Source organism: Macaca nemestrina, chromosome 15 (genome assembly GCF_043159975.1).
Source record: "Macaca nemestrina isolate mMacNem1 chromosome 15, mMacNem.hap1, whole genome shotgun sequence".
NCBI classification, from domain to species: domain Eukaryota; kingdom Metazoa; phylum Chordata; class Mammalia; order Primates; family Cercopithecidae; genus Macaca; species Macaca nemestrina.
Genome location: NC_092139.1, coordinates 113,329,980 through 113,342,899, shown reverse-complemented (window position 1 = coordinate 113,342,899; position 12,920 = coordinate 113,329,980). Strand labels below are relative to the sequence as shown.

Genomic DNA, 12,920 nt, shown 5'->3' with positions numbered 1-12,920 from the left:
CCCTGAGGCCTCCTCAGCCTGCTGACCTGTGAGTCAATTAAACCTCTTTCCTTTATAAATTACCCAGTCTCAGGTAGTGTTTTTATAGCAGTGTGAGAATGGACTAATACACAGACTCATATCTGTCATGAATATAGATGAAAGATTCTAAATAAAACGTTAGTAAATCAAATCCAGAGATATATTAAAAAGATAATACCTCAAGACCAAGTAGAGCTTATTCCAGAAATACAAAGTGGATTTAACATTTGAAAAAAAATCAATGTAATTTTCCATAATAACAGAATAAAGGAGAAATATCACATGATCATGCCCTTTGATGCAAAAAAAATTTGATAAAATTCAACACTTGTTCATGATAAAAACTCTCTGACAATTAAGAATACATTTTTAAAGGAACTTCTTTAATCTGATAAGGAGTATATATTTTTAAAAACCCTATTGTTAACATAAATGCAACTATTGAGCACTTTCTTCTTGTCAGCCATGATCACCACTTTGGCTCAACCTGGTACTGGAGGTCCTGGCCAGTGCAATAAGGCAAGAAAAAGAAAAAGGCATGAAGATTGGAAAGGAAAAAGGTAAAACTGCTTTTGTTTTCTGATGACATAACTGTATAGATAGGAAATCCAAAAAAGTCTATAAACTATTAGAATTAATAAATTTAGCAAGGCCACTAGATAAAATATTAACATACAAAATTAAGTTTGTTTCTATATACTAGCAACAAACAACTAGAAAACAAAATTAAAGACAATTTACAATAGCATGAAAATATAAATAGCTAGGAATAAATCTTTTGAAAGATATGTAAGACCTCCACTTAAAACTACAAAACATTTCTAAGAGAGATTAAAGAAGACCTAGATAAGGTCAGGAGCAGTGGCTCATACCTGTAATCCTAGTGCTTTAAGAGGCCAAGGTGGGAGGATCACTTGAGGCCAAGAGTTTGAGACCAGCCTGGGCAACATAGAGAGAGTTCAAATCTACAAAAAACTAAAAAACTAGTCAAGCACTATGGCATGTAGCTATACTCAGAGCTACTCAGGAGGCTAAGATGGGATGCTTGCCCAAACTCGGGAGTTTGAAATTACAGTGAGCTCTGATCACACCACTGCACTCCATCCTGGGCAACAGGGTAAGACTCTGTCTCTAAAAAAAAAAAAAAAAGGCCAGGCATGGTGGCTCATGCCTGTAATCCCCAACTTTCAAGGCCAAGGTGGGCAGATCATGAGGTCAGGAGTTTGAGACCAGCCTGGCCAATATTGTAAAACCCTGTCTCTACTAAAAACACAAAAATTAGTTGGGCATGGTGGTGCATGCCTGTAGTCCCAGCTACTCGGGAGGCTGAGGCAGAAGAATCGCTTGAGCCCGGGAGGCAGAGATTGCAGTGGGCCAAGATCGCACCACTGCACTACAGCCTGCACGACAGAGCAAGAGTCAGTCTCAAAAAAAAAAAAAAAAAGAAAAGAAAGAAAAAAGAAAAAACCTAGATAAATGGAGAGATAGATCACATTTATGAATTGAAAGTCTCAATGTTGTTGTTATGTCAATCTCCTAAGTCGATCTATAGATTCAATATTGTAGTAAATTGCCTCAGCATTCTTTTTTTTTTTTTTTTTTTTTTTTGAGACAGGGTCTCACTCTGTCCCCCAGCTGCAGTGGCATGATCACTACAGTTTCGACCTCCTGGGCTCAGGTGATCCTCCCGCCTCAGCCTTGTAGATAGCTAGGACTGCATGCGCTCCACCACACCTGGCTCATTTTTGTATATTTTTGTAGAGATGGAGTTTTGCCATATTGCCTAGGCTGATCTTGAACTCCTGGGCTCAAGCGATCCACCTGCCTTGGCCTCCCAAAGTTCTGGGATTGGATTACAGGTGTGAGCCATTGCACCCAGCCTCAGCATTCATTTTGAATATAGGCTTAGCTTTCTCATACCAGAAACAGGGCTTGGTCAGCCTTGACATAATTTCCTGTTCTTCATCTCCTCCCAGTTCCTCAAGATGGTCAATCCAGATTGTCTGCCTTACATTACCACCTCCCGGGGACTCCATTCCCAAGGGACAGTTGGATACAACCCACTGGACTTGCCTTAAAGGTCCCCACCTTCTCAGGGACTGTGTTGGTCTATGCAGCAGTGACCCTTTCTCAGTCACAGGGCGACCCTATGCCCTCATGCATCCCCTAAACCCCCCAGTGGAAATCCTGCTTGGGTAACGACCTGGATTCCAAACAAGGCTTTATAAAGTCCGAAGGTCTCTCTCGCTCTCTCTCCACCCCCCACCACCTGCTGGTTGAGCTCCCTGCCATCTCCAGACTTTCCCTGGTTCCTTGCGGAGGGGAGGCCCCCCTTCTCTGTGGACCTGGGCTGATAAACTGCTTCTGTTATTTCATGTGTTCTGTTGTGCTGTGTCTCCTGTGGCCCACCTGACCAACGCACCCAGACCTAACTCTCTCCTGGCCAGGGCTCTTTCAGGGAGTGTCTGTCTTGGTGGAAATAAACTGGACTTAGGTCCAACAAGAGCCACAGGGCATCTGCCAGGGTAAACGAGTTTCCTGTGAGAGGGACACCTGGTCACAGTCAGACACTGAGGCATCAGACTGTCCGTCGGGATGAAGAAGGATCCCTGAGAGATGCATGTGACACCCACAGCCACCTGCCCTTGCACTCTGTCAGGGCAGGGCTAGAGTTCATAGCCCCTCTGTAAACTGGGAGCCACCCTATGAGCAAATTAGAGGAAAATACAACAGACGTCATCTCAGTCACAATCCCAGCGGTGCTTTTGTAATGGATATTGACAAACAGATTTATACAGCATCGCAAACAACCTAGCAGAATAGGCAGAACAGTTTTGAAGAACGAAGTTGGAAGGCTTATTCTTCTAGATATCAAGACCTACTATAAAGCAACCCTAATTAAGCAAAGGTAATTAAACAGTGTGATATTGGTATGAGAATGGACATATAGGCCATAAGATAGAATCAAGGGTTCAGAAACAGACCCACACATAGATGGCTATGTAACTAACAATAAAGTTACCTGAGCAAGTTAGCAGAGAAGAGGATGGTCTTGTCAAAAAATGACGCCGAATTGGATATCCATGTGGAAAAAAATGAATCTTGGCCCCTACCCCAAGTTATGCACAAATTTTAATTCAAGATGACCTATATTAATGTAAAAGGTAAAATAATAAAGCTTCTAGAAAAAATATAATATCTTCATGACATTGAGATAAGGCAAAGATTTATTAAACAGGACACAAAAATCATTAACCCAAAGATTAGTGATTAAGATTGATACACTAGACTTGATCAACATTAAGAACTTCTGCCTGGGCACAGTGGTTCATGCCTGTAATCCCAGCACTTTGGGAGGCCAAGACTGGCGGATCACGAGGTCAGGAGATGGAGACCATCCTGGCTAACACAGTGAAACCCCGTCTCTACTAAAAAATACAAAAAACTAGCTGGGTGAGGTGGCGGGTGCCTGTAGTCCCAGCTACTCGGGAGGCTGAGGCAGGAGAACGGGATAAACCCGGGAGGCGGAGCTTGCAGTGAGCGGAGAATTGGCCACCGCACTCCAGCCTGGGCGACAGAGCGAGACTCCGTCTCAAAAAAATAAATACATACATACATACATACATACATACATACATAAAACAAATAAATAAATAAATAGAACAGATGCTGTCTCAAAAACAAACCAAAAAAAACCCCTAAAACTAAGACCCAAGTATAGAAATCACGTTTTAAAGAAATTTCATAGCAAAAAAAAAAAAAAAAAAAAAACAAGAAAAACAAGCTTTCTATGAGGTTGAACCTCTCAGCTGCAGTCTCAGTGGGCTCCTGTGCAGTGGAATGCCCTGCTGTCTGTGCCGTTGCCCTGCACAAGGGCCATGGGGAGCTGACGCCTGCAGCTGCTCTTCCCTTCACTCTCTAAGCAAGCAATAAACCAAGGCCAAAGAGGACTCCTTGCCCCTGTACTGCTGGTTCCGCCAGCCACTGGCCTCACCTTGCCTCATGCTTGACAGTTCTTTTTTTCTTTTTTTCTGGATGGAGTTTCACTCTTTTGCCCAGGCTGGAGTGTAGTGGCATGATCTTGGCTCACTGCAACCTCAGCCTTCCGGTTTCAAGCGATTCTCCTGCCTCAGCCTCCCAAGCAGTTGGGATTACAGGCACCCGATTAATTTTTGTATTTTTAGTAGAAACTAATTTTTGTATTTTTAGTAGAGACAGGGTTTCGCCATGTTGGCCAGGCTGGTCTCAAACTCCTAACCTTAAGCGATTCGCCCGCCTCAGCCACCTAAAGTGCTGGGATTACAGGCGTGAGCTGCCGCGCACGGCCATGCTTGACAGTTCTTATGCATGAAGTGGATTGTTCATATTCCAAAAGAAAAGGAGAGGCTAAGCCAGGGGACTGGCACTGGCTACGTGCTAACTGGTACTGAACGCTGCGGTAAGCACATACATGTCACTGAGTTTACTTGCCACAGATTTGCCTTTACTTATCCTGGATTGTGATCACTTTCCATCTCCATACTGCTTCACTGGCTTCATTATCATCGCTGCTGGTTTTGGGGTCATGGCCTGCCATCCAGCAGAGACTAGATGGGCAGAACACCCAGGCCACGTCCTTAGAAACTGGCCCTTCGGTCTCTGCAGGATGCCAGCCAGCCCAGTTCTCAGAAGGAGACAGAGATCATTGAACCTTCGAGGCTCCTTTCTCCATGAATGGAGGGAAGTACAGAACTGTTCCGAACGGGCAGGATGGTGTCTGGAGTTTTGTTACCAAAACGGACAGGACTGTATTTTTCACCGTAGGCTGAAGGGGAGGAGGATGGCGGAAGGTGACTAAGCATCACCGAGGCCTTACCAGGTCTCGGGTACCATGCTAGGCGCTTCCACCAGCGCTGCCACCGTATCCGTCTCAGAGAGGCTCAAGAGCTCGCCCCCACCACGCAGCTTGTCAGTAGCAGAACTGGACTCCAATCCAGGCCATTCTGGCTCCCCAGTCCGAGTTCTTCCCACCACTGTGCTTCGGCCGGAAATGTGCATCACTATTGTTAGATCCGGTTGCCAAGGAAACGGTGTCTCTGCCCTGCATCAGGCTGGCCACAGTCACCTCCTGTTCAGGAGGCAGCCCACAGACCCACCGAGTCAGGCACCAGCCAATGGGCGGGCCTGGCCTCTGTCCACCTCTGTCCACAACTGTGCTGTTTCTGGCTCTGAGGGCCCCTGAGCCCGGGAAAAACAACAGCAAGTCCGCATGGGGTCCTGACCAGATGAAATCTCCCACTTTGCCTCCTCTGTCACCAGCCACAGCTACGCGGCGGGCGCACCGTCATGCAGCAGCCACTCTTCCTGTTTTCCTCCTTCCCCAGAGAAGGATTGCTTCTTTTTCCTTTCTTCCATGCCCCTGTATTCTAATGGTAGCTCCCTCCCCCAGTGGTTGACAAGCACAATTGTGGCTGATGATATAATATGACTAATAATGGGGAAGCCGTGTGAATACCCAGAGGCCAAAGAGAAAATAAAACAGCGATGACAGTCGCTGCTACATTTACGGTATTTCTTTCCACCGAGGCCTGTGGGCTAGCCGCCGCTGGCGCAGGGACGGGTCACGAGTTGTTGCTAGCAATAGGCTGCCTCCTGCTGTTGCACGAGCGATCTCACCTCCTGCTCTGGGACAGGAGTTTGTTCGCTCATCAAATTACAGCAGGCTTGTGCCGGCTGCAGCTGATAGCCGGGCAGCATTTGCACTCTGGGCACCTCCTGGGAGAAGCCTGGAACGCGATTCACTTCAGTAGGAAGGGAGATAGATGAAAACCTGGAAGCTGCGACAGGAGCCCTCTACTGAGAAAAAGAAATTGCAGAAATCGGCCTAGGGCAACTTTCCGTAAGACAGAGGTTTTACAATGTTCATTTTCAGGTGTTTCTTTTTTCTTTTTCTTTTTTTTGTTTTTTTGTTTTTTTGAGACAGAGTCTTGTTCTGTTGCCCCGGCTGGCGTGCAGTGGCGTTATCTCGGCTCATGCAATGCCCCCCTCCTGGGTTCAAGCGATTCTCCTGCCTCAGCCTCCCATGTAGCTGGGACTACAGGTGCCTGCCACCACGCCAGTCTAATTTTTGTTTTAGTGGAGAGGGGGTTTCACCATGTTGGTCAGGCTGGTTTCGAACTCCTGACCTCAGGTGATCCTCCAACCTCGGCCTCCCAAAGTGCTGGGATTACAGGTGTGAGCCACCTCATCCAGACTTTTTAAAAAAATTTTTAAACATTTTTCATTGTGGTAAAATATACATAAGATAAAATTGACCATTTTAATCATCTTTGAGCAAATAATTCAGTTCATTCATACCGTGGTACAGCCTTCACCACCCTTCACCTCCAGAACTTTTCTCATTTCCCCTAAATCCCCATTAAATGTCAGCTCTCCATCCCCCTCGCCCCAGGCCCTGGCACCCACCATTCTATGAATGCGTCCTGTCTCTATGAATTTGACTCCTCTAGGTTCCTCATCTGAGTGGAATCATATAGTGTTTGTCCTTTTGTGACTTAGACTCTTATTTTACTGAGCACAATGTCCTCAATGTTCATCCGTCTTGTGGTCTGTGTCTGAATTTCCTTCCTTTTTATGGCTGAATGATATTCCATGGTATGAACAGACCACATTTTGGGTTTGTTTGTTTTTTTGTCTTTTTTTGAGATGGAATCTCATTCCGTCACCCACGCTGGAGTGCAATGGCGCGATCTCGGCCCATTGTAGCCTCTGCCTCCCGGGGTTCAAGCGATTCCCCTGCCTCAGCCTCCCAAGTAGCTGGAATTACAGGTGCATACTACCATGCCTGGCTAATTTTTGTATTTTTAGTAGAGATGGGGTTTCACCATGTTGCCCAGGCTGATCTCGAACTCCTGATCTCAAGTGATCCACCCGCCTCGGCCTCCCAAAGTGCTGGGATTACAGGCGAGAGTCACCATGCCAGGCCTGGTTTTGTGTTTTTTTGAAACAGGGTCTTGCTCTGTTGCCCAGGCTGGAGTGCAGTGGCGTGATCTCTGCTCACTGCAACCTCTCACTCCCCAGGCTCAAGTGGTCCTCCCACCGCAGTTTTTGAGACTCTATCTCAAAAAATAAATAAATAAATAAAAGTCAGATAGGGTATATTCAATTGGGTATTAAATTTAGATTTGATGTTTTTAAAAAAAGAAACAAAAAATAAATAAATTTAGATTTGAGCTTCCCAGCAGCCAAAGTGAAAAGGGATACTTTGATTCTTAGGATTCTAAAAGCGTAGGTGGCTTCTATTAAAGTTAGTCAAGTTAAATTATGGCCAGCTTCATTGGACCCTGCTTCTAGAATTCATTTCTCTTATGAAATTGAAACCAGCTTTGTCTTCTTTGTCTTAAACAGTTTGGTACATTGAGAGAAAACTAAGAAAATACAAATGATGAAACCAAAATGTAATTCAGTAAATTTGCAATAAACAGTGAAAGAAACTTGCTTTTACTGGACCTGAAAGACCCCATGCCAGACTTCATGTTGTCCTGCTGGTGAGTCCCATAATCACCACCGTGTCTCATTCATCACTGTATCTCTGGGCCTAACTCTGTGCCTGGGTTATAGGAGACATGCCAAAAAAATTTTATTTTTTAAAAAAAGGAGAGTGAGGTGACATTTACTGAGAACTCACAAAGGCACATGCCTGGGAAAGGAAGAGAAGAACTGGAACAGATATTTTCTGAGCTTCTCTTCCGGACCATGCATCATGCCCACGTCTTATAGTCACCATCTTGCTTCATACTCCCCAAATTCCTACAAGGTAGTAATTATTAGGCTCACTTTTCGGATGAGCAAACTGATACAGATGAAAAAACTCTTTGGGAGGATCTTGAAAGAGTTGGGAAAACGTGCTAGACATGGGGTTTGGTCCTACCAGGAGTAAGCGAGGAAAGGGCTCTTTCCCCAGGGAGTTAATATCAGACTTGCCCCCTCTGGAATATTGGGAATGGCCTCCTCGGCTAAGTTGATCCAGTGTGTTCATGCCAAGCCCTTCCTAGGCCTTGTGTCCATGCCTGGTGGCTTAGTTATTGTTGTGCTGTTGTTTTTATTTCATGCATATTTTATTTTTTAATTTTACTTCATGCATACAGGGATTTGCATGTCATAAATGTTCAATAGAGATTCACCAAGTTGAACTGAATGTTGTTTGCAGGGAGGAAGGATTGGCTCCACAGTGTCAGAGTTCATCGAGACCTTAAACCAAAGGTAGCCTCTTTCTGCTTGTCGTGGAAAGAGCATAGGAGGCCAGAGGGTAAGAAACAGCTTGGCGGTGTCCTACTCTGGGGGAGTTTCTTCATTTCTGAGGCTCACGTTTGTCCTCTGCAAAATGGTAGTAATGATCTCGACCTGGCAGTGTTGTTTGGAGCTGGTGAAGGTCAAGTTGCTGCTGTTTCTCTAACGAAGGTCATCCTCGTCCAGTTGGAAGTGTCCACTCTGTCACCTAGGCTGAAGTGCAGTAGCAAGATCTCGGCTAATTACAACCTCTGCCTCCCGGGTTCAAGCGATTCTCCTGCCTCAGCCTCCTGAGTAGCTGGGACTACAGGCATGTGCCACCATGCCTGGCTAATTGTTGTATTTTTAGTAGAGACGAGGTTTCACCATGTTGGCCAGACTGGTCTTGAACTCCTGATCTCAGGTGATCTGCCCGCCTCGGCCTCCCAAAGTGCTGGGATTAGAGGAGTGAGCCACAGCACCCGGCCAGAAGTGTCCTTTCTTTTTAATGTCTATTAGAAATAGGCTGTGCTTCTACCTCTGCGCTCCGTGTGCCTGTCTCCTCTTACCCCTACCCCACTCCTACCATGCCTCTCACTGAACACCCAAGGTACCCTTTCCCCAGGGTGTTAGCCCACCAAGCTGGGCCTCACATCCAGCTGCGAAGAGCACCGAAAGTTCTCTGTGCCATGATGAGCTGGCATTGGTCTCACTGTCGTATGACAAACAGGAAAGCTAGCAGGAAAGCCACAGACCGACCTAGTAAGCTTTCTCGTGTTACCCTAGGTTAGTCATCACTGCCAAGTTTTTGTGGCACAGAAAGAAAAAAATAAGCCCCCTCTTAACCCCGTGGAACTGAAGAAGCCTGGAATGTGGAGAATGCCCAGTCCTCCTAAATCCCAATTGGAATAATTATGCTGGAATAGATTTCTTCTTGTTCACCCAAAACACTGACGTTCTCAACAGTAAGTCACAATCAGCACAGGCCAGAGCGGATTCCCCCCGACCTCAATGCCATTAGCATTCGGTCCCGGGATACCAAAGGCTTTCTCTGCTGGGATCTGGGTCTGGGGGCTGAGGTGCTCAAGTTTCCAGGGCGATGCTTCTGGAAGGGTTTTACCAGTTTCTAATACCGAAGGCTCAGGGGAAGCAATTTCAACTGGGGGCCTTTCTAATCTAGGGAGACAATGGAGAAATAGTTTCTTGTGTGCAAAGCCACTCTTCACACTGGGGCGGGCTCTGCTCCCTAGAGCAAGAATTAAACACCTGCTGTGTACACACAGGAAAGGATGTTCAAGGAAGTGCTTTCTGGGGAATCTGAAGATTTCTCCCCAGATCTGTCTGACTTTGCCTGCAAGGAGTGCAGAAAAGGCTGTTGCCTTTTAGGAATGATCAGGAACACTCTGCTCCACTGGCTGACTTGAATAACCCACCCTCAAAGGAGCAGGAACCAGGACAAGGTGGCCAGGGCATGGGACTCAGAGAGCTACAGTCTCATGTGACAATAAAATGTCAGGTTCAAAGTGGTTGGCTCATGTTGCTGTCATATTTGGCTCTGCTAACTGTGTAGATTTCCCATGTAGGATGTTAGGACTTGACTGTTACCTTACCCCACCGAGGACTTCAGCAGGGGCATTCAGTGGACATGTCTGCTGTGACATTTCAATAGCTTCTGGGTCCAGCCAACCCCTTCTTCCTCAGCCTAGTTCTGTGACCTTGTGCCCTCTGCCACTCCCCTATTCTTAGCGTCACAAGGGGCACCCACCTCTTCCCCCCTCCCAGAGCCCCCTCCCCCACCTCCCACTCCTGTCTGTCCCGCATTTTTTTTTTTTTTTTTTTTTGAGACAGAGTCTAGTTCTGTCATCCAGACTGGAGTGCACGGGCGCGATCTTGGCTCACTGCAAACTCCACCTCTCAGGTTCAAGCAATTCTCCTGCCTCAGCCTCCTGAGTAGCTGGGATTACAGGCACCCACCATCTCACCTGGCTAATTTTTGTATTTTTTTAGTAGAGACGGGGTTTCACCATGTTGGCCAGGTTGATCTTGAACCCCTGACCTCAGGTGATCCTTCCGCCTCGGTTTCCCAAAGTGCTGGGATTACAGGCGTGAGCTACCATGCCCGGCCAGTTCTCTGCAGACACCATCTGGGTGTCCGACACTTCAATTCAATTCTGACGCTGGCCACCCAGAGTTAACACAGGCCCCAGAGGATATGAGCTCCGTCCTGCAAGACTGTCCCTACTTCAGATGTCAGTTGCAAGGATTGGGTGCTCAGGTTACCCACGCTTCCGTCTGACCTGGCTACACATCGGGGGTCCCCAGAACCCCTCCTCAGGTTTGGCAATTGGCTAAAATGGCTCACAGAACTCAGGGAAACACTTTAGTTGCACGTATAGGTTTATTGTAAAGGGCATTATTGATGAACAGGCAGACGAAGAGGCACACAAGGCGAGCTCTGGTAGGGCCCCGAGCACAGGAGCTTCTGTCCCCATGGAGAAGGAACCCAGAAAGAGACCAAATAGAAGTATATGTTTCTTATTATGTCACATAGCCACACCATGAGGTTGGTGCAGGAGCCCTTGGAGGATCTGAGGCCAAAAGGGCCTCCATCAGATCGGAGTTTGGGAAAAGTAACCTGGCAGCCTAGGGGAGGACTGGACAGAGTGGGGAGGACAGAGGGGAACTGATTCACCACAGGGAGGGCGCAAAGTGAGTGAATGAATGAGTGAACCAATGAATGAACAAGATGGAATTGGTATCAGGAAGGAATGAGACCAGATGGTATCAGATAGTATCAGGGAGCAGAGACCAATGGGCCCAGTTTGTATACGGTCTTACCAACTAGATCAAGGAGGTAGGATCAACGGTGCTTTCCTCTAAAGAAGCACATTTCTGGCCAGGCGCGGTGGCTCACGCCTGTAACCCCAACACTTTGGGAGGCCAAGGTGGGTGGATCACTTGAGGTCAGGAGTTCAAGACCAGCCTAGCCAACATGGTGAAAACCCATCTCTACTAAAAATACAAAAATTAGCCAGGCATGGTGGGGGGTGCCTGCAATCCAAACTACACGGGAGGCTGAGGCAGAGAAAATCGTTTGAACCCACAGGAGGCAGAGATTTCAGTGAGCTGAGATCACACCACTGCACTCCAGCCTGGGCGACAGAGCGAGACCCCGTCTCAAAAAAGAAAAAGAAGAAGAAAGAAGAAGAAGAAAAAGAAGAAGAAGAAGAAGAAGAAGAAGAAGAAGAAGAAGAAGAAGAAGAAGAGGAGGAGGAGGAGGAAGAGGAGGAGGAGGAGGAGGAGGAGGAAGAGGAGGAGGAGGAGGAGGAGGAGGAAGAAAATTTCCAGGAAGAAGCAGGCTATGGAGATCAAGGCAGGCAAAGGACAGAATTTAGGATAGTGCATCAACTGGGTCCAGCCAGGAAGACACACATGTTTATCTCCTGCAGCATCAAAAACCACCCAGGAGACAGCTCAGTGGACCCTAGCAGTGGATTCTACATGTCTGCAGAAAATGAGCAGAAAACAAGCCAGAATTACAGCTATCTGCAGAGAGACTACATCCAGGAGGTCTGACGACTCAAAGTAATCACTGCAGTCTGACTTCTACCACTGACAGCCTTCCCATACATAATTTAAATGCGTAATTATAATACCATTGCTTAGTTAATGGACACCAATTCGTGCAGGAGCTGCCACAAACAGTAATAAACCAGCTGTGTTAGAAATGGATCACTTATCAGTGCGTGCCCAAGCCTCCTAATGCCTCATGATGTTTAATAATTAAATTGTGACACCCTTGAACCTGCAGCTGACACCATGGATCACAGTGGAATTCTCCAGATGGAACGCAGCCACACCTCGGCTTCCGTGCTGTGCGCTGCCACTGAGGACGCTCGATACCATCGAAGCCGTCAGATAGAGGCGGGTTATTTCCCTGTGCCCTGCACCTCCCTTCTGGCAAGTCCCCGGGAAGCAGTGGCCACAGATGAGCTGCTGCTCTCTTAAAGACTGAGATCAGGCCAGGTGCGGTGGCTCACGCCTGTAATCCCAGCACTTTGGGAGGCTGAGGTGGGTAGATCACCCGAGGTTGGGAGTTAGAGACCAGCCTGGCCAACATGACGAAATCCCGTCTCTACTAAAAAATACAAAAAATATTAGCTGGGTGTGGCAGTACGCACCTGTAATCCCAGCTACTTGGGAGGCTGAGGCACAAGAATCGCTTGAACCCAGGAGGAAGAGGTTGCAGTGAGCCGAGATTAAGCCACTGCACTCCAGCCTGGGTGACAGAGCAAGACTCCATATAAAAACAACAAAACAACACACAGATCAGGTGGCCGGGCATGGTGTCTCACACCTGTGAGGCTGAGGTGGGAGGATCGCTTGAGGCCAGGAGTTTAGGACTAGCCTGGACAACATAGTGAGACACTGTCTCTACACAAAATATAAATAAATAGATAGATAGATGATAGATAGATAGATAGATAGATAGATAGATAGATAGATAGATAGATAGACAGACTAAAGTAATAGTCACAGATCCACTATCTTGGGGGAGGAAAGACATTCACACAGAGAATCGCTGATAGTGAGACACTGTCTCTACACAAAATATAAATAAATAGATAGATAGATGATAGATAGATAGATAG

General features: G+C 46.8%; 1 long non-coding RNA gene across 3 annotated transcripts; it reads right to left on the bottom strand.

The window, feature by feature from the left end:
- Nucleotides 1-307: 307 nt before the first annotated feature.
- On the bottom strand, nucleotides 308-5,653 carry LOC105464282 (uncharacterized). 3 transcript variants are annotated; one of them, XR_011614209.1, is made up of 4 exons: nucleotides 4,877-5,653; nucleotides 3,044-3,168; nucleotides 894-986; nucleotides 308-523 (listed from the first exon to the last, which is right to left on the bottom strand). It is a non-coding gene; the product is annotated as an uncharacterized lncRNA (long non-coding RNA). The 3 variants fall into 3 exon arrangements; XR_011614208.1 differs by having other exon boundaries at nucleotides 313-523; nucleotides 894-960; nucleotides 4,877-5,607; XR_976760.3 differs by lacking the exon at nucleotides 894-986 and having other exon boundaries at nucleotides 327-523; nucleotides 4,877-5,607.
- Nucleotides 5,654-12,920: the final 7,267 nt, after the last annotated feature.